The 19,713-nt window shown below is 43.5% G+C and overlaps 1 protein-coding gene across 1 annotated transcript in view; it reads right to left on the bottom strand.

The window, feature by feature from the left end:
• The window catches only part of LHFPL3 (LHFPL tetraspan subfamily member 3), a 527,690-nt gene that overhangs the window by 3,158 nt on the left and 504,819 nt on the right, over window positions 1-19,713 (bottom strand). The window lies entirely within an intron of this gene.

Below are 19,713 nucleotides of genomic sequence, written 5' to 3'. Positions count from 1 at the left end.
AAACAGTATGATCGACTCCATTCTTTGTATGATTTTCATAGACTTTGGCACTGTTGACCAGGGCTTAAGGGCACGCACGTTATACATTGTGAAGATGGGTCAGTGCACCTAGTTGGCCAGATTGGGGCTGAAAGAAAAAAAGCCTGTTGGGTTTTACATCACAGAGCACTTAGAAACACATATTATAATGAAACGATTGGCCCATTATTCAGTTTTAGTCCCCGTTTCACATCTCAAGATAAGATTATGCTTTTTGAATAAGTGCTAGGTAAACCTCTGAAAGATTCTGTCATTGTTTCTAGAATTTAGCCCCTTGTTGTTTTCCAACATGCTTTAAAAAATTTTAATGCACTTCATGATTTTTAACGAACTTCTCTCAGTGAGAGAAGTTGCTTTAACGTACCCAGACTACACAGGGGATAATTGAAATATGATCATGTCATAATGATGATTAGTCTGTAATGATTCTTTGAGCTTGAATCATGCAGGCAGGGCGGTTTCTTCAGATAAGCAACACAAGCAAGCCATCCATGGATTTTACATAGGGCTACAGGCACTTCTGAACTTGGTGTGGTCTCTGTTGCTGTGTCATGGAGGTGCTCTTGCTTGATGGTACCCAAAGTTGGGCTTGTGGGTCCATGATTCCACTACTCCAGCATAATTCACTCACTCTGCATAATTTTCTATTTAAAAATCCACAAAGCTGCATGCCTGGGTTTTCGAGTAAGATTTGTGAAAGGTGCTAGTGGGGGAGGGGAGGAGGAGTGGGGTTGTACGTGTCGGAAGGAGAACAGGGAAATGGGCGATGAAAAGTGGCCATGTGTGTGGAAGAGAAGGTAGTCCCAGGAAGTGTACTTCTCAGGACTATACATGTGTGATGTAGGGCAAGAGGGAGGCGAGAGGGAGTCCCCATTGTCTTAGGTTTGCAAATGAATATACCCCTGATTTCACGATAGAAAAGCCTGACGTGGTGTGAACCATTTGTTAGCATCTCAGAAACGGAGTCTCCCGCTTTCTCTTTCCGCAGCTCTAAGCTGCCTGATTTGGCTTTATAACATCCCACTGGGCTGGGAAGAGAGCAAACAGGGGTGGAAGGGTTTTAGATCAGGGCTTTAGTTCTGACACACAAGCCTGGGGAGAAGGGAGCTTCCTACAGGGTAGGTACCTCCCTGGGAAGATCCTGAGCCTTCTTGTAGGAAGGGAACCTCTGTGGCCAGTCTCACAGGGTTTCCGGTTTCCGGTCCACCATCTGGGCCCATGGTGGAGGGGCAGACCAGGACAAGTCATTCATCACCAACCCTTCCTGGATCTGCTTTGGTCTTGGGTCACGGGTAGCCTCCGTGTAGCCAAATGCCTCACTAGATCCCTCGCTGTAATCTCACCGTCGATTACTCAGCCCTTCCTTCTTAAAGTTCTCTTCTTTGTTGACCACTGTCCACATTGGGACTATACTCCCCACCCCCAGTACTAACCTTGGGTGGGGAGGTGAGGAGTGAATGGGAAAAGAGAGAGTGAAGCCTGCAAGCCAGGCCTGGACTAGGGAAGGCAAGTGGGGCTCCTCGGGTACGAGATTTAAGGAGGCGCTCACTCTCAGGGTCGTGCAAATGCAGGGCGAGGGCCTCCTTAAATTTTGCATGCCAGGCTCCTCATTTGCCTCACCCTAGTCCCAGTCCTGCTGTGAGCACAGGCTGCACTGTCAGCAGGCCTCCTGGGAAAGCTGGCTGGGCTGGGGTTACTCAGACACAGCTCCCTAGTGCGTGACGCCACCATGCAACAGGAACCTTGGGGCATGCGAGAATTCTGCAGCCTGTGCTAGGCTAAAAGAACAGCACCTGTGTTCCAGGGTTGATCAGAACACCAACACTCCTTATACAATACCAGTAGAACACTTTGCCAAAGGAGAGCAATTAGAATTCTACAGCAATCACTTAAATGGCCCGCACAAAGAATGTTCCACCGGAAAGCTTGGCAAGGGCTAGCCTTTCAAACAGACGTGTGAAGCCAGCAGGTGGAATAGGATAAAGGGCAGAGTTTCCCTCTCCAGATGTTACTGTCACTCCTTCTGCCTAATAATTCTGAGACACCAGGGCCGTCTGCAGAATTTGGTGGTAGCATTAGCATGGTTACACTGTGATCTTCGCTTTGTAAAACATTCTGCTTTTTTCAAAACTTTTGCTAACATTTCCCACGCACCATGGATGTTGCAAAGCTCAGGGGAGGCGATTTAAAAGCTGTCATCTTCTCCCAGGTTTGTACAGAGCAGGGCTGAATAAATAAGTCATTCAATGCTGCTGTGGATCTTTGTTCAGCCGGGTTTGTCCTTGTAACACGTCATGGGCTCCGAGTCGCCTATGTTCCATTTCCAAAGGGCTCTTTGCAAACCCTTTACGAAGCTGTCATTTGAATCGCTGTTCATGAGAGCAGCATTTATAACGGCCACATTGTCCAGGCTGTCTAAATGCTGTGGTGTCGTTGAATTTTCTATGTGTTTGCCGGCTTTGAAAGGTCTCCTGTGATCTGCTTCTGCGTATTGTTCTTATCCGACCTATTCAGTTAGGGCTTGGAGCTCCCACTGTCAGGATAGCTGAGGGGCAGGCACTGTCTAAGTGACAAAAATGCTTCGTGGGGGTGGTCAGGCTTTTAGCAGAATAGCTTGCTGAATCTTTGTTGTGAAAATGAGTAAGGGCGGAATTCCAGGCCATTTTTTCTCATTGGCTATACAAGCTTAGTCATTTTCTCTCACTCTATTGTTTCAAACTGTGCCCACCTCTGATAGTGCCTTCTGACACCCTTCATCTCTGGGAGGTTGAATACAGTCCCCTGGAAATAACATCTCACCATCTACACCCTCAGGTGCTATAGACAGGATCTGCCCCACAGTGGGTGTGGCAGGGTAGAGCTGGCTGCAGATTCTCTGCCTTTCCTCTCCTTGAGAGATGGGGTCTATGTTCCCCTCCCCCTCAATCTGGGCTTTAAGAGTACAGGTGGTTTATTTTTTAACATGGTAAAAGAAAAACACATAAAATACAATTTACCATCTCAACCATGTTGAAGTGTACAGTCCAGTAGTGTTCAGTATATTCACACTGTTGTGAAACAGATCTCCAGGACTTCCCATCTTGCAAATCTGAAATCCCATACGCATTACACAACATCCCCCTTTCTCTTAGTAACATACCCCCATCCCTTAGTAACCACCATTCTGCTTTCTGTTTCTATGAATTTGATGCCTTTAGATAGCTCCTTTAAGTGGAATCATGCAGTATTTGTCTTTTTGCAACTGGTATATTTTATTTAGCATGATGTCCTCAAGGTTCACCCATGTTGTAGCCTGTGACAGGATTTCCTTCCTTTTTAAGGTGGAATAATATTCCATTATATGTATGTACCGCATTGAGTTTATCCATTCATCTGTTGATGGACATTTGGGTCGCTTCCACCTCTTGGGTATTGTGCATAGTGCTGCTATGACATGGGTGTGCAAATACCTCCTCAGGACCCTGCTTTCAATTCTTCTGGATATATACCCAGAAGTGGGATTGCTGGATCATATGGAAGCTCTGTTTTTAATTTTTTGAGGAACCTCCATACTGTTTTCTTTTGCACCATTTTACAGTCCCACCTATGGTGCACAAAGGTTCCAATTTCTTCACATCTCTCTGACACTTGTTATTTTCTGCTTTTTTGAGACTAGCCATCCTAATGGGTGTGAGGTGATATCTCACTGTGGTTTTGATTTGCATTTCTCTGGTGATTAGTGATGTTGGGAACCTTTAGAGAACTGGCAGTTTCTGATTCCCCTGCTGGAGTGACCACATAGAGAGGCCTTGGTAGTATGTGGAGAGGGAGAATGGCCTGGCTGAGCCCACCTTCCCAGCCATTCCTGCAAGGGCCCCACCTATGCATGAAGCCTTCTTGGACCCTCCATACTACTGATCTACCTGCCAAATGCCACCAACTGACCCTAGCTGATGCTACATGGAGCAGAAGAACTGCTCAGCTAAACCCTTCCCGAATTCCTGATCCACACAATTGTGAGATATAATAAAACTGGGTGTTAGTAGCCATCCTAATGGGTGTGAGTTTTTTCAACAAAACTTTGACAAAGTTTTAAGCCACTAAATTTGGGGATAGTTTGTCATGCAGCAAGAGATAACTGGAACAGTGGGCAGATGCCCTTTCTCTGCCTGTGGTTTGGATTTGCCGCATTAAATATACTGTAAATGACACGAACAGCTGGACAGCCGGCACAATGCTCACAGGTCAGGAAGAGTGCGCCATCTTTGACTTGTGCGTTCCTTCCTGACACATAATTTCTAGAGGAGCAATACCTGAAACCCTGTCCTCCACCTACTGGTCTATCCATAGCCTCTCTTTGGGCAATCACTGGGTTGTGCCTCAGGTGGTCTAACTGTAGGGCATTAGGATCTGTGCTGAAGATAAATGCATGCTCACAACATACTTTTGGGCTGGACTAAGGCCTAACACTGATTTTGCTGCAGGTTGACACCAGCACTATAGGTGATGAGAAGGTCTGAATTTGTTGTGATTGCACGCATCGACATATGCCCATTGCTTATCTTTACTTGCAGGCCACCCTCCCACTCATCAATCCCCATCAGCACACTCTCTGGCCCGTGACTGCAGTGATGCAAGCAAACAGTGAGATAGGAAGCTACACACCAGTTACCAGCCCTTCGATATTCTCTAATGCCTTTTTACCCCAACCAGAAAGGTAACACCAGTACTTCTTCCTGGGCTTTCTAATTCAGTTTGCATCCAAATTCTTAGCTGCTTGCAGCCTGGACTTTTCCATGGGCCTAGCTGTGACTGTACCTGCTAGGTGGCATCTATAGTTTCAGGGCTGGTGCCAGAGGCAGAGGGATGGGGAGTGGGGAGAAAAGGAAAGGAGGACGAAGTATTATAATCTTTGGCTCTTTTCACATAGGACCAGTGACTACGTTTCCATTTTTAGAACAGAAAGCTAGATACAAAATAGAAATAACTTACTCCTGAAGCCTTCCACCACCCTACCTGTCATAGTTCATTTTGGTTTCTTTCTATCATATTTCAGTTTATTTGCTTCATAGCACTATGCATGACCTGTAACCATCTCATGTATTTTCTTCTTTTCGCCTTTCTCCCCCATGAGAATGTGAGCTCCAGGCCATCAGCACCTCCTTTGTCTTGCTGAACGAAGGGAAGAATTGAGAAACAGAAGAGCATCTCCCTCTCCCCTGCCAATAATCTACTAGGTCAGTGCTTCTCAAACTTCAATATGTTTAAGAATTGCCCAGGTAGCTTGTTAAATATGCAGATTTTGATTCAGCAAGTCGGGGTGAAGCCTGGGAACCTGCATTTCTAACAATCACCCAGGTGATGCTGCTGCTGGTCCCACACTATAGGATGCAAGGCCCTGGAATGAGCTCCCTGAGGAGAGACTGTGTCCTATTCATCTTTGTACTCTCAGCTCAATGATGTGCTTGGTATATAATAAGTGCTCAGAGGTTGTTTGTTGAATGAATGGCTGAAACCAACCAGTCACAGGAATCTATGAAAAACCCAGCAAAGCAAATCTTGAGAGACTGGTGGAGGTCCTCAGTGTCCTGAAACCTCAATGTGGACTTTTGGGGGCTTTCAATTCCTTCCACCTCCATTAAAGGGCTGGGCAGAGGGAGCCGAGGAGGGGGAGGGGTTCTTCTATCCTGAACCTACAAATAGAGATTTTAGCACTTGGTTGTCACAATAATTTTTTTTTTTTTTTCCAGTACGCGGGCGTCTCACTGCTGTGGCCTCTCCCGTTGCGGAGCACAGGGGTCCGGACGCGCAGGCTCAGCGGCCATGGCTCACGGGCCCAGCTGCTCTGAGGCATGTGGGATCTTCCCGGACCAGGGCACGAACCCGTGTCCCCTGAATCGGCAGGCCGACTCTCAACCACTGCGCCACCAGGAAAGCCCCACAATAATTTTTTTAAAAATATAAATACATAGAGAGGTAGCTAAGAAATGAAAAATGTACAGCCTGAGACAGACCTAGTACATTTTCTTTTTCCTTTCTCCACCGAGCTTCTCCTATTTTTTAGCCTTTATATTCTCTGCCTTTCTTTCTCTTTTTCTTTCTGTCTGTCTCTTCCAACTTCATTTCCATCTGACACACTATTTTGAACACAGGAGAGCTGGAGGATAACTGCTCAAACTGTTTTTCTGACTCCTCATGCAAATCTTCTTTGCTGAGATGGGGCAGAAAATGGCCTGAGGTTCAGGTCCTGGTGACCTTGCCCTATTCCTGTGTGCAAGGGACAATTCACCCTTGACATCAAGCACAACACTATCTCATATGACTTTTCCTGGAAAATAAATAATTCATGAGGAGCAATTTCGATTGTTAATTCATGAACATCTCTTTTCTCTTCTTCCTCCCCTTGTCCCCATTAAGGAATACTGTAAAATCTATTAAAAACAAGAAAATAGGCAGAATTACTTGGTAGGCTTCCCCTAGCATGTTGAGAATAGAATGTGAGTGCTGACTTATCAATCCTAACAATATTCACTGTCCAGTTTTAACAGGAAGCCATTCCGTACTTTACACAGGTTGAAAGGCTTTTAATAATGAAGTCCAAAGACACGCCCGTCGGAGGGGGAGAGTGTAGCACCCTCATTCTTAGTGTATTTCACGAGAACTCATAGATTGGGTGTCAATCTTACTACATCATCCTTGCCTTAGTGACTTCTAAGCACTCTTCCGTGCATAGAAATTACAAATTTTTCATAGTTGTGTTGCCTTTGCATTTCATGAATATCCTGAAAATATGTGTGTAATGGGTTATATCTGCTCGGCCCTACAAAAATGTGTAACTTCATTCTGTCTTTGCAGATTGACTGTGATGTGCACCACATTCTGGTTTAATGCTTATTCAACAATAAAACTCTTTTCCTTTTCTACTACTTTTATGGAGAGATTTTCTGGGTTGGGGGACGATTTTGTTTATAATCATATTACCCAGACAATGTATATTGATATATCTCTATTTGTGCACCTAAATGCTTTCTTTAACACCTGTCCTCTTTTAGGACAGAATTTACAATAAGGAAGGAAATGTCTTTTGAAAATTTCTCCGAGAGTGCTAGAATCAGTTTTATTAAAAAGGGCTTTACTAACAATTACCTATTAAAGCCCAAATGATGCTCCCCTTTCTTCTTTCTAACTACTCTACCAGCTTCTATGAAATGATGGTAAGGCACAACTCTTTAAAATCATCAACTCATCCTCTCCTTCAGGAAGTGGTGAGCCTTTTGTTTCTTAGGATGTGGACCTATGGTCTTGAGTAGTTTTTAGCAGACAGAGTTCAAGGTCATGAGGCTTTCACATGCGCTTATTACCACAAATTTAACAGTCTTGATCCTAATTATCCATATGGGTGTTGGCTGTAATGAAATAAGACATTCAAGTATGATGTATGCTTGCTCTCTAGACCAAAGGGAAGCAGACCACAGAGTCCATAAGGCAATTTATAATCAAGATGTAATTCACGCGCGCGCGCACACACACACACACACACACACACACACACACACACACACACACACAGTAGCCCCTGTCAGAGGAGAAATCAAGAACTAATGCATTTGCAACAAGGGTGGATGTGGAGGGCATTATGTTAAGTGAAATAAGTCAGACAGAGAAAGACAAATACTGTACGATATCACTTATATGTGGAATCTAAAAAATACAACAAACTAGTAAATATAACAAAACAGAAGCAGACTCACAGACACAGAGAACAAGCTAGTGGCTGCCAGTGGTGGGGGCTGGTGGTGCCATATAGGGGTGGAGGAGTGGGAGGTACCGTCTACTGGGTGTAAGACAGGCTCAAGGATGTGCTGTACAGCACAGGGACTATAGCCGGTATTTTGTAATAACTGTAAATGGAAAATAATCTTTAGAAGTTGTATGTATATATATAAAAAGAGACCTAATGCGTTTGGCAAATGTGTAATCCATTACTGATTGGCCGACATCAGTTAGCCACAAATGACATAGCGGTACAGGAGGGACAGAGAACAGCTGAACTGCAGAACATCAGAGCTTTTTAAAATGCAGAAAGGAGTGGACTATTCTTCAGCATAGAACTTTTTAGAGGTGACCCTTTGCTGTCAGATAAATCCATGTGCTCAGCACTGCCCAGGAGGCCTCCCGTGGCCTCACCACCACAGCCTCTCTTCATGGGTTCCCCACTTCATACTGTGCTCTGGCCTCCTGAATGTGACCTGCGGGTCTCGGAAGGAACCCTCCAGGTCTTTGCCCCTTCTGCTGAAATGCCCTTCCTCCCGTTCTCTAAGTGCCGAATCCCTCTCATGTCTCACATCTCATCTCAAGACACTAGTCCTATAGGATTAGGGCCCCACCCTTATGACCTCATTTAACCTTAATTACCTCCTGAAAGGCCATATCTCCAAATACAGTCATACTGGGGGTTAAGGCTTCCACGTATGAATTTGGGGGGATACAAGTCAGTCCATAACAATGCCTAAGGCTCCTTTCGAGAAACATCTGAGGTTTGTTGAGCATCTGCTGTGCACTGGGTGCTTGGGACACAGAGTACTATCAGAAGCAGCCCTTGCACTCACAGAGCTCACTGTCTAGCAGGACTAGGCAGGCTGGTTAATGCATGACTAGTGCAAGATGGGGACCAAAAGAGAGAAGGGACGGGTCAGAAAATGCCGGGAGAAAGAAGAGAAAGTGACACCAGGGGTGCGCATGCATGTAAAAAATGCCATGTGAGAACACAGAAAGAAGACGGCCATCTGCAAGCCAAGGGGAGAGGCTTCAGCAGAAATCAAACCTGCCCACATCTTGATCTTGGACTTCCAGCCTCCAGAACTGTGAGAAAATATACTTTTGTTTAAGCCGCCTAGTCTGTGGTATTTTGTTATGGCAGTCCTAACAGACTAAGACAGGTGTCAACAAGGCTAACCTCCACCCCTCCCCACCCTTTTTTTTTTTTTTTTTTTTTTTTGCAGGTAAGCACTCTGAGACCTAGAGAAATGAAATTGCCCAAAGTCATCCAGCTAGTTAGCTGAAGACTTGAATTAGCCTTCTTTTGACCTAGAGTGATGTTCCTTCTCCACTAGTTTTTCATTTTTTCCCCCAGTGAAACACTTTTTTCAAGTGACTCTTTTAGGAATTCCAGTTCTACACGTGACACAGAACTCAATGCAGCTGCCCCGATCAAGGGCCCAGAACCCCACTCTGCCCAGTCTTCCCCTCTTCCCCTGTCCCTCCTCTACATCACACCTCTGCAGATCTCCAAGGATTCATGGAATCTAGTGTGAAAAGTACTGCTGTACCCCACGCCACCTCCTCCACGTGATACCACACATCTCTCAGTTTGCCATGTTCTCTCTCACTGATGTAAGGCATTAGAAACCTGTTCTGAAGTAGGAAAGCCAACTGGGTCAGTAGAAGATAAGACAAGGCAGCCAGAGGATGGACGACTAGGATTTCTGAGATGGAAAGGTCACTGCAGTTGATCTGGCTCTGTCCTGGGGAGATGGTAAAGACCTCAACAAGTACAGTAGAATCATTCAGAAACCAGGTGTGCCCCTACCCTGGTCTGGGACTCATTTTCTAAGCAAGCAAATAACCAAAACATACACATGGCTTCGCTTCATTCCAAGGTGTACTGATGTTACAGTAAAGGCATTTTACTGATGACCGTGGGAGAAAATCCCATGGCCTTGGGGATCCCTGCCGCAGAAACCGGGCTTTGTGAATGCTATATGGCCAAGGGCAGTGCCTCCTCTGGACTTTCTTGGATCTCAGTCACCTGGGTATTTGTGAATATGCAGATTCCAGAATCCCAGGTAGACCTACTGAGGCAGTATCAAGCCCCCAGTGTGTACATTCAAATTTAAGATGGTTAGTACTTTGGCTTTGGAATCAGAGGAAAGTTTGAATCCCGGGTCGTCCACTTGCTAGATGTGGCCAAGTCATTTTACTTGCTAGAGCTTTGGCTTTCTTATCTGTAAAGTGGACGTAATACCTATTTTACAAGTTTGTTTTGAGAAATCAAGGTCAGCATTAAACCCTCATCCTCCCTGGGGGAGAGAGAGAGAAGAGAGGAAATAGAGTCAAATTGAGAAAAGCAGTTTCTAAGACTTCCCTGTGAAGTTTCTCCTATTTTGACAAATAATAAAATAAGAAATCCACATAGTTTCTTAGTGCTTATTTGGAATTAAGCACTTTAAAATAACCCTTGAGGGTTTTATAGGCACTAAGGATAACATCTAAGTGCTGGAAAAACAACTTCATTGGGGTAAGCATTTGGCTGGAAGGAGGAGGGAAGGAGGCAACAGACTTAACCCCCGGAGATGTCTGTTTGCTATTTTATGGACATGGTCATAACCTGAGTCATACCCCAGTCAGAACACCTCCCCGAAAAGCTTAGAAATCAGCTGTGGTCCTTGTTCTCTGTAAGACTATTGGCTGGGATTTTAAGGTTTCTCTATGATGATAAAAGCTACCTTTATTGAACACCAACTGTATGCCAGGCATGTACTAAGTGCTTTACATCCATTATGCTGTTCAATCCCCACAAATACCTCTGTGGCAGGTAATATCATTAATTCCATTTTACTAGTAAGAAAATGAATTCAATGGTTATGACTTTGAATAGTATATACCAATAAAGATAACAAAAAGCAAAGGCAAACAAGATCCAGCTCTGTTTTCTCGACCATTCTACTTTGATATTACTTCCCCAGACATGTCTGAGTCTTGAGACAGTCTTGCCTGTCACTCTACTCCTTCCTCTGATTTGCACAGATGAGACTGGGGTCTCAGTTAATACCAGGTTGTGAGTGTAAAGTCCAATGAATGGCATTTAATAAATGTTTGTAAAAAATGCTCTGAATATACTATTATAACAACAGAACAAAGTTGTACACATAAGATTGTTTATTATGGCAAAAAATTGAAAGTAAGTGTAATGCCACAATAGGAGATTGGATAAATAAATTGTGGTACTTTCCTACAACCATTTAAAGTGAATGTAGACTGACAAAGCAATCTTGAGAAAGAACAGAGCTGCAAGTATCATGCTCCCTTACTTCAGACTACACTATAAAGCTACAGTAATCAAACAGCATGGTACTGGTACAAAAACAGAAATATAGATCAATGGTACAGGATGAAAGCCCAGATATAAACCCATGCACTTATGGTCAATTAATCTACAACCAAGGAGGCAAGAATATACAATGGGGAAAAGACAATTTCTTCAATAAGTGGTGCTGGAAAAACTGGACAGCTACATGTAAAGGAATAAAATTAGAACATTTCCTCACACCATATACAAAAATAAACTCAGAATGGGTTAAGGGCCTAAATAGAAGACTGGAAACCATAAAACTCCTAGAAGAAAACATAGGCAGAACACTCTTCCTCATAAATTGTAGCAATATTTTTTTGGATCTGTCATCTAAGGCAAAGGAAACAAAAGTAAATATAAACAAAAGGAAACAAATTAAACTTAAAAGCTTTTGCACAGCAAAGGAAACCACTGACAAAATGAAAGACAACCTATTGAATGGGAGAAAATAACTGCAAATGATGTGACCAATAAGGAGTTAATATCCAACATATATAAAGAGCTCATACAACTCAATACCCAAAAAACACCACTCGATTAAAAAATGGGCAGAAGTCTTGAATAGACAGTTTTCCAAAGAAGACATGACAAGCAGGCACATGAAAAGATGCCCCAAATCACGAAGCATCAGAGAAATGTAAATCAAAACCACAATGAGATATCACCTCACACCTGCCAGAAATGGCTATCATCAAAAAGACGACAGATAACTAATGTTGGCAAGGATGTGGAGAAAAGGGAACTCTCGTATATTGTTGGTAGGAATGTAAATTGGTGTAGTCACTATGAAAAACAGTATGGAAGTTCCTCAAAAAACTAAAAATAGAACTACCATATGATCTAGTAATTCCACTCCTAGGTATGTATCTAAAGAAAATGAAAACACTAATTCAAAAAGATACATACACTTCAATGTTCATAGCAGCATTATTTACAATACCTAAGATACGGAAGCACCCTACGTGTCCATCAATAGATGAATGGATAAAGAAGAAGTGGCATATACATACAATGGAATACTACTCCCCCATAAGAAGAATGAAATTTTGCCATTTGCAACACCATGGATGGACCTGGAGGGTATTATGTTAAGTGAAATGAGTCAGACAGAGAAAGACTAATACTCTACGTTATCACTTATAGGTGGAATCTAAAAAATAAAACAAACTAGTGAATATAACAAAAAAGAAGCAGACTCACAGAAATACAGAACAAACTAGTGGTTGCCTGTGGAGAGAGGGAAGGGAGGAGGAGCAAGATAGGGATAGGGGAGTAAGAGGTAGAAACTACTGTGAATAAAATAAGTAAGCTACAAGGATATACTGTACAACACAGGGAATGCAGCCAATATTTTATAATAACTTTAAATGGAGTATAATCTGTAAAAATTTTGAATCATTATGTTGTACACCTGAAATTAATATTACAAATCAACTATGCCTCAATTAAAAAATTTAAAAAGTAAAATGAATGTAAATCTATATTTTTATTTATTTATTTATTTGTTTGTTTGTTTTTCTGCGGTACGCGGGCCTCTCACTGTTGTGGCCTCTCCCGTTGCGGAGCACAGGCTCCGGACGCGCAGGCTCAGTGGCCATGGCTCACGGGCCCAGCCGCTCTGCGGCATGTGGGATCCTCCCGGACCGGGGCACAAACCCGTGTCCCCTGCATCAGCAGGCCGACTCTCAGCCGCTGCGCCATCAGGGAAGCCCTAGATCTATATTAAATGAGTGATATCCATGACATAGTAAATGAAAAAAGCAGGTTATTAAATAGCATGTATAGTGTGATTCCATTTGTGAAAATAAAACACATTTATATGTGCATAGGAAAAAAAATGTGGAAGGATCTACCCCATAATGTGCTAATTAAGCTCTGAATGACAGATTTATGGTGTTTTTCACTTTCTGTATTGTCTGTTTTGTTTTGTTTTGTTTTCTTACAGTGAGCTGAGCATGCATTACTTTTATAATTAGAAAAAAATGTGCTATTATCATTTTGGAAATTAAATGCCTTGAAAAGAAAAGGAAACTGAACATTCTACCATCTTCATAGTCTTCATGAATTTGTGTTTGTTTCTCCAAGAGGGAGATTAGGAGATGGTCTGAAACTCTGAGCACACCATAGGGATAGCTATGTTTGTATTTCTAAGCACCCCTTTTGCTACCTCCACATATACTCGATATATTTTTCAATATGCCACTCAATACATTCTTGCTGAATGAATGAGCACTGGAAAGAAAATCTGTGATCGATATGCAAAGTATTGCCAAAGAAGCACAATTTCATAAGGACTGGAAGAAGCTATAACAATGGAAAAGAATAACTTTCCATTTCTTTTTCTTAGATTCCTGGTAGCGAGATTAACTTGTGTTCAAAGTAATTCCATGAATGATTCTACATCCTAGAATCAAGGCAGACCAGGGTGGTAATTGTTTAAGTCACTGTAAGAGCTGCTCCCAACAGACGTTTCCCATCAACCTGTCTATACTACATCTCTCTTCCTCGTTATTGCTGCCTTTGGGGGCTGCCACAGATAGGAGAGCTGCCATGCCATTTGTCCAGTGCATGTTGACTATAATAGAACATTCTTCTTTCACAGATAGGGAACAGATTTCTGGTTCTTAGAAAGGCTTCTCAACCTCCAAACAGACTTTGATGATTTTATTTGTGATGCAGGGGAATGGGTCTTGGTCAATACAAAAGAATACCAATTCAGTGACCATTCGAAACAGACTCAATTTGGCAATCAGATGTCTCTGATGTGAGACGAAAGTTGAGGTGTAAGTAGGCAGGGCACCAAATCAGCAGAAAGGCTCAAGAGATTAACCCTGACAGTTGCAACAGGTGCTACAGTAGCCGAAGTAGAAATAAATTATCTACTGTGTCACATAAAAAGACTAAATGTTCAGTGGCTACCCACTGTGGTCTGTGGCAGGCATGATGAGAGGTGAACAGGGGCATGGCTGGTAAGCTTCCTCACCCCTTGTCCTGTCTGTTCTCATCAGCCTTTGAGGCAGGGAAGCACAAGCAGGACCCCTACAGGCTTTCCTGGGGGCCACATTCAATCTCTATCTCAGACAAAGGAACACAGTGCAAAGGTGGTCCTCACTGCCCACCTAAACCTGCTCAGCTGCTAAAGGCGGTTTTGGCAGAGCCTGGCTTCCCTCCTGGTCCTTCCGGGTCTCTGGCCTGAAATCGTTTCCTTCCTGCTAGCAGTTTATCTCAGCACTGGGCACTGAGGTTTGCACCAGCACGTGTTCAGAGCCCAGTGAGGCGGAGGGGCTGTCAGTTACAAAGGGACAAACATACACCCAATTTAGCCACTTAGTTGCAGCCCCTCCATATAGATGTCAAGCCAGGAGCTCTGGGGCAGGGTTACTGCTCCAGGCAGTGACTGGACAGTTTTTCCTGAGTTCTACAGGGAGTTGTAATGTGGGGAAGGGATAGGATGGAGCCCAGATTAAGATGAACAGCTCTGGCGGCCCGCTGATTACTTAGAGCCTTCCTCAGAGTCTCTTCTGCTCTGCAGGGAAGGGGCATAAGAAGGCCCCTGGCATTATTCTGCTGAGCTGTAAAACATTCTTCTTAGATGCTTCCTGCTTCCAAGGACTGAATGAGGAGAGAAGACAGAAGGAAAGAACACCTCTAGGAAACAGAATTAGAATTGCTCCTTAATAAGAAAAACCGATTGAACTTACTTAATTTTGAGATGGGTACAATATACCAGGTAGAGTGTAGCAGCTTGAAGTTTCAAATTTCTATTTTATCAAGGCAATATGTGCATATTGCTAAAAAAATCAAACCACAGAAGTGATCTTGTGATGAAAGAGTCACCTGCTTCATCCCTTCTCATACCCAGTCTTCCTCCCCCAAGACAATCTCCTTTAATAGTTTGCAGTTATACTAGTTACTTTGGTAGTCAAAATCATATGCTAATATTCCCCTATTTATTAATATATCAATTTTGGATAATATCTGTTGAATCGCCTTTAGAAAAGTGAGGATTTGCCTCCACTACTCCTCACCTTCTTTCTCTCCCAATTTTGAGTTGGCTGCCTTAAATACTATGTATACCTTTACCCCTTTTTCTTGTTCTCTTTTTTCTTTTAATTGAAGTACAGCTGATTTATAATGCTGTGTTAGTTTCAAGTGTATAGTGAAGTGATTCAGTTGTATATTTATATATATAAATATTCTTTTCCAGATTTTTTCCATTATAAGTCATTACAAGATATTGAATATACTTCCCAGTAGGTCTTTGTTGTTTATTTTTTATACAGTAGTGTGTATCTGTTAATCCAAAACTCCTAATTTATCCCTCCCCCACCCCTTTCCTCTTTGGTAACCATAAGTTTGTTTTCTATGTCTGTGAATCTATTTTCTGTTTTGTAAATAAGTTTATTTGCATCATTTTTTTTTAGATTCCACATATAAGTGATATCATATGATATTTGTCTTTCTCTATCTGACTTGCCTCACTTACTATGATCATCTCTATGTCCATCCATGTTGTTGCAAATGGCATTACTGCATTCTTTTTTATGGCTGAGTAATATTCCATTGTATATATGTAGTACATCTTCTTTATCCATTCGTCTGTCGATGGGCATTTAGGTTGCTTCCATGACCTGGCTATTGTAAATAGTGCTGCAATGAACATTGTGGTACATGACTCTTCTTGAATTATGGTTTTCTCAGGGTATATGCCCAGGAGTGGGATTGCTGGATCATGTGGTAACTCTATTTTTAGTTTTTTAAGGAACCTCCATACTGTTCTCCACAGTGGCTGTATCAATTTACATTCCCACCAACAGTGCAGGAGGGGTCCCTTTTCTCCACACCCTCTCCAGCATTATTTATAGATCTTGTTCCTTTTCTGACTGTAGTCAGACTCATCTCTGTTTGAGATGAAGCTATCACATGACTGTTCCTTTTCCTTCTACCTTTTTACCTCTGACTCTCTGACATAAGCTTGACTTTTCGAAAGTTAACTAGGGATTTTCAGTACATTAATCAATGAAAACAACTTAGAGGAGAACCTCCCCTCTGCCTTATCAAGGGTAGTTTAAGGCCTCGTCTTTTTACATGTCTACATGATTGTTCGTGCCTTGTTCACACACATAGCGATGGCTGCATCGTATTGTCATGGATCTATCTGCAAGGGTATCTTCCTCACTGGCATTATGTGAGCCTGGATGATAAGAATTGAGCATTTGACCTCTGTATCCTCATGACCTAGTAGCATGCCTGGGGCATGGTAGGCCCTCAATATCTGTTTGCTGTGGAATATATGTACTTCTCTCTATTTTTAGATAACTAGACTATTGAATGGTTGAAGGGGTAAGGTAACTTAAAAATATGTTCGAATATGGAAAAATTCATTAATGCTGTGTCTCTACTATCATGGTCTCCCGAGTGAGCATGTGTGTATGTGTACATGTATCTGAGGTTCTTGGTCTTGGAAAGAGCGGTCAGAGTGGCTCTGTAAAGAGGCAGCCCCGGGCAGGTGGCTGCCTTTCCAACGGCAATCCCAGAGGAAGTGCCGGCACCTTCCAGAATGAAAGGCAGGGCTGGTTTCCGCAGTAAGGCACACCAGATCTGCTTTTCTTCGTAACTTGTTCTGACTCTCAAGCTGTTGAGAGTTGTCACAAGCAAAACCCAACCCCAATCCAGAAAGTCCCAGTCCACTCAACCTGAACCACAATAACCTGCTTCTGAACATATCTCCAAGATTTCAGTTCTACTGAAAACTTCCCAGAGTTCTCCTGTTCAGCTTTGTTCACACACAAGATGACTTCATGGGAGAACATCCATTTTTTAGGAAATATTTTTTGCAAAAGTCAATATTCGTAGCAAAGGCTGTCCATTCTCTGCTGCTTTCCCTTGGTCCTTATTTACCATTTCACTATCCACTGGAACAGTGTCCAACTGCCCACCTCAGCATCCTTCTGCCTGAGGACTTTCTCTGGACACAAGAGCCCTCTCTGCTTATGCATGGGGCAGACCAGAAGTGCCAGGGAATTAACTCCCCTCCCCTCAGCAGTCCTCAGTCGATGACTGGTGAGAATTGTTGCATACATAGTACCTCCTTTGCCCCTGGACTCCCAGGCTTCCCTGGTGGGACTGAGCTCCAGTTACCCAAGAAGTGACTTGAGGCTTCCCTCCCTTTCATGTCTCCCCTTCTCATGTCCTACCAGTGTTTCCTGGGATTGCTTCCCCAACAAACCACTTACACTTGATTCCTGGTTTCAGGGACTGCCTATGGGGGAACTCGAACTAAGATCATATCCTTACAGAATATGTTAGTCACCTTCCCTTCACTGCAAAGGAATCAGTTTTGCTTTTTCCTCTGCTCTGTGGAGCTGATGCTGACGTGCCCCTAGCGGAAGCTGATACCCATCTTTGTGGGAGAGTTTATGGGGAAATAGCTGCCGGCATAACAAGCTTTGGCATGAAAAGAGAAAACACCATGGATTCCTTTAAGACACAGCAAGAAAGTCACAAAGCAGATTCTCCATCCATAGTTAGGTGTCGAGAGTAGTAAGCTCTTTCGTGAAGTTACATCAGGCCTCCCTTCCACTGACCCCTGACACCCAGGGAGGCCTGTAAGAGTTTTAATGTGATTTCTGGAATGTGCTTAACTTTCAGAGAGGGAATAGTTTAGCCCCTGGGAGAATTCCATTAGTATAATTTTGCAATAGAAAAGCTTCCTATTGCCTAATCTTATTAGCTGTTTATGGACAGTAAGTGGGTAAAAGCTGAGTTTGTGACTTGGTAACTGTGAGGACATATTTTTTGAGTGCTTAGAATGTGGACTAAAGAAGAGATTATTTATGTGTACAGAGAGGAGGTACAGAACTCCAGAAATGACCACCATTGAAATAGGGGGCACGTCGTATCCAAGTAGCCACCATAAAATAACACAAGGGAGGAAAAAAAGAGAGGAACTAGTTACTCCAATCTTTCTCCAGCTCTCCTAATAAATAAGACCTTCGATGTAACCTTGAAACCACTCGTCAGTAGCCATCCTTACTTACGTTTGTACTTTTGCTTAGTTTCGTATCATTCACTCAACAAATATTAATTGAGCATATATGATGCATCAGGCACAGTTCTAGGCACTAGGGACATACTGGTGGACAGAAGAGAATAAGTCCCAGCACTCACAGACCTTACACTCAAATGGGGAGGTAGACAATAAACAAATAATCATACACTATAATATATCAGGTCGTTTTAAATGCTATGAAGAAAAAGAAATCAGGGTAAGAAAAGAGTTGCTATTTGGGGGCAGGAGGTCCGGGAGGGCTTCTCTGCATGAAGTGAGGGAACAGACATCTGGGGGTCTCCACCTTCTGGGTGGAGGCATCAGCAAAGAGAAAGGCAGGAGGAAGAGCAGGGAAGCCAGGGTAGCTGGACATAGGAGCTGGGTCAGCGAAGTGGACGGGCAAATCCTGTGGGATGCTCGGACCATGGTAAGGCATCTGATTTTACTTTATTTTATTTTATTTTTGCAGCACGCGGGCCTCTCACTGTTGTGGCCTCTCCCGTTGCAGAGCACAGGCTCTGGACGCACAGGCTCAGCGGCCATGGCTCACGGGCCCAGCCGCTCCACGGCATGTGGGATTTTCCCGGACCGGGGCATGAACCTGTGTCCCCTGCATCGGCAGGCAGACTCTCAACCACTGCGCCTCCAGGGAAGCCCTGATTTTATTTTTAAAGTGCTGGGAAGTCATCGGAGAGTAGGGAGGCAATGAGAATTATGTTATAAAAAGTTCAACTGTGGCTCTTTGTGGCAACCAGACTGTAGGGGTAAGAGTGGAAGCAGGGAGGACAGTTAGGAGACAATGAAGCAGCCTGGGTGAGAATGGATGCTGGCTCAGACTAGGCTGGTAGAGGTGGAGGTAGTAAGAGGCAGAGCCAGCAGGATGTGGTGATAGGTTGGACACAGTGTGTGTGTGTGTGTGTGTGTGTGTGTGTGTGTGTGTGTGTGTGTGTGTGTGTGTGTGTGTGTGTGTGTGTGTGTGTGTGTGAGAGAGAGAGAGAAAGAGAGAGAGAGAGAGGGAGGGAGGGAGGGAGGGAGGGAGAGGGAGAGAGAGAGAGAGAGAAAGAGAGAGGGAGAGAGAGAGACTGACTCATGGATGACTCTGAAGTTTTTGATCCAATCCATTTGGGTGAGTGAGATGCTATCTACTGGGATGGGGAACACTGGGGGGAAAACAGATTATTTGAGAAAAACCAGAAGTTTAGTTTGTATGTGTTAGTTTGAGCCACCTATTAGACATCTAGGTGGAGGCATAGAGGAGACAGACACACGGATCTCATCAGCAAGGGAGAGGCTGGGACTAGAGATACATATTTAGGAAACATCACCTGTACAGATGGTATTTAAAACCATGAGCTAGGAAGAATTCACTTAGGGGCTGTAAGAGAGAACGGGGGAAGCCCAAGAATTGGGGCCTGTGCCATAACTCCCTCTAGAGGGAGAAGTGGTCTGGGAGGAACAAAGAGAAGCAAGGGGCTATTACCCTCTTGCAGCTTTATATTAGACTGGGCAACTG

The sequence above is a fragment of the Lagenorhynchus albirostris genome, chromosome 8, assembly GCF_949774975.1.
Source record: "Lagenorhynchus albirostris chromosome 8, mLagAlb1.1, whole genome shotgun sequence".
Taxonomy (NCBI): Eukaryota; Metazoa; Chordata; class Mammalia; order Artiodactyla; family Delphinidae; genus Lagenorhynchus; species Lagenorhynchus albirostris.
This window is presented reverse-complemented; position numbering and strand designations above follow the sequence as displayed.